Here is a 2,415-nt window from a genome sequence, read left to right as displayed (position 1 = left end):
TATGCTTTACCTCATTTCTATCCCTTATAATGCCTGCCAGTGTGGTGAAGAGACTTGATAAGTAGTGTTCATTGGATTGATTCTCTGGTATACAGAAATAGTTGATAGGTGTTAAAAAGGGACCTCAGTATAGATTAAGAAAGAGAAGACTGATTGTACGTAAAAACTTTCTTAAAATATTATACTGTAGTAGAGATGATGAGACCTACTCAGCACCTTAAAATTCCATCCTGAGATTCCTGCTCATGCCTTATGTCATTTAAAATATAAACAACATTGTCCCATTGCTGACTCAGGAGGTAGTTTTGTCTTGCCAAATGCCTACAGTGCATTCCTGAGCACACCAAATTTTCCCTGAAGAGCTCCAAAGACATTCAGCTCTATCTAGAAATAAATTAGTTTGAGAGAGTAGCATAATGGATTGAGTTTCCTTTAGAATACTGTTTTTTTTTCCTATGAAAAACATTTTAAGAACTTTAAATATTTTTAAAGGAAGAATATTTTCACATGTTGTTTTTAAAATTTTAAGACTATAAGAAAATTTCAGACCACCAAGCTTAGATGTGAAATGAAGGACATAAGTCATTGGAAATAGGAGTTAATTTTAGTGACAGAGAAAGGACAATCTTAAAAATATTTATTTGAAGCTTAGAGATCAATTCTTGAGACTTAAAATAGAAGATCTATTAAAATCTAACAACTCTAGTAAAGAAATAGGAAATGAAAATCTTTTTTTCTAGTCTTTTAAAATTTAAAGTATGTTGCTGACCCACAAAATGCTTTGTAGAATAGAATGGCATATGAGACATGGAAGTTTGGTAATTACCTGCCTGCACACACCCAGGCATCTATTTTCAAAAATGAGTGAAAGGAGTTTCATTGCATATGCCTGAATAATTTTGTGATTATGTAATGCCCGGGTTAATTTCAGAAATTACTTAAAGCAGGGTGGAGATCAGCAAAGTAACCAAAAAAGATGAAAAATTTTAAAGGGTCATGTCCAGATATGTTTTTTAATGCTGAAGTCAGAAGCTTTTACTATTACCCTCTTCCTCTGCTGTTTCCAAGCTGCCAAACTGGCTTTTTTGGAGGCAAGTTTTGTCTAGCTGAGTGACAGTAGATGATATTTCCATTTGGGTAAATCTTTTAATTTTTTATTTCTTGTGTCCCCACTTGAACTCTAATCATTCTCTTTTTTTCTCCTTTTTATCTCTTTCTCATGTCTTTTTGTTTGTTTGTTTGGCACATTATCTAAAATTTACTAGGACACTTTAATGTGTTTCTAATATTGAAAGTTTTGTTACATCCAATTTTTATTCATGATCTTAGCAAAAAAGTTTATAGATCTCACTGTCACCACTGCAATAAATTTACTACAATGGAAACATAACCTGTGTCTCAATTTAGCCAGATTAGCAATTATGGACACCATGATCAATTGTGTCCATTCTCAGATGGAATGAGGCATCATCTCATATCTTTTTGACTCTGCTTAATTTCCATGTGGCTCTGGGCCTGCCCTCTCCTTTGTCTTGCTTTCTTGGAACTCTTTCTGTCCTTACTTGTCTGTAAATAAGGCTGGTCTAGCTCTATGCCTAGTTTACTATGCAAAGTGGTTAGGAGGTGTCCTGGGTTAGGACAGTAAATTGAGCAATCTTTGCTTTTCAACTGCTCTAGATCATATATTAATTAGTGTGATAAATTTTCACAAACAAATTTAATTATTTATTGGTAATGTGCTTTTTAATGTATACAGGACATATAAAATGTGGTTTTGTAGCCAACAAAGACATGGTTCCTCTAATTTTCCCAATCATAGCCATCTTTGGGTTTTCAGAACCAGCTCTGTCCCTGACCTGATTCTAAAGATCCAGAGGAATTGAATTATTTCTTCACTAATCTCTGCCTTGAGTGGGAATTACTGTCACTAAATGGCACAGGTTCCAGAAAAATCTATTTAATGAGAACCAGAACTTTAATAAGGTCCAGAACTGTACCTTGAAATTGGTCATAATACGGAACTTGTCTAGAGTCTTCATATGGGAGAACATCAGTTTTAAAAAATCATTGCAAAATAATAGTTAATTATCCAATATTTAGAAAATAATAAAGTTAATCAAGAAAAAACTGATAATTCCATCACTCAAAGAGACACCAATTATTTCACCTTTGCACTCTCTGTGACCAAATTACCTATTGGGATTTCTCTTCCATTTTCTGTAGTGGCCCTTAACATTCCTGAGTGATTGGTGTGATGTCTGTAGTCGAATAAAATCTTCAAAACACTAAAGAAAAAAAATTAAGATAGCTGAGCTCCAACTCTCCTTTCTATTGAATCTATATTTCATATAGTAGGGTCAGATATCTTGTGTGCGCGCGCGTGTGTGTGTGATTTGTTATTTTTCTGTTTTCATG

At 33.7% G+C, this 2,415-nt stretch overlaps 1 non-coding gene across 1 annotated transcript; it reads right to left on the bottom strand.

The window, feature by feature from the left end:
- Window positions 1-1,333: 1,333 nt before the first annotated feature.
- LOC143689282 (small nucleolar RNA SNORA1) lies at window positions 1,334-1,467 on the bottom strand. The gene has a single exon (XR_013178726.1). It is a non-coding gene; the product is annotated as a small nucleolar RNA SNORA1 (small nucleolar RNA).
- Window positions 1,468-2,415: the final 948 nt, after the last annotated feature.

This window comes from Tamandua tetradactyla, chromosome 6, assembly GCF_023851605.1.
Source record: "Tamandua tetradactyla isolate mTamTet1 chromosome 6, mTamTet1.pri, whole genome shotgun sequence".
NCBI classification, from domain to species: domain Eukaryota; kingdom Metazoa; phylum Chordata; class Mammalia; order Pilosa; family Myrmecophagidae; genus Tamandua; species Tamandua tetradactyla.
The sequence above is the reverse complement of the archived record's forward strand: the minus strand, read 5'-3'. Positions and strand labels throughout refer to the sequence as shown.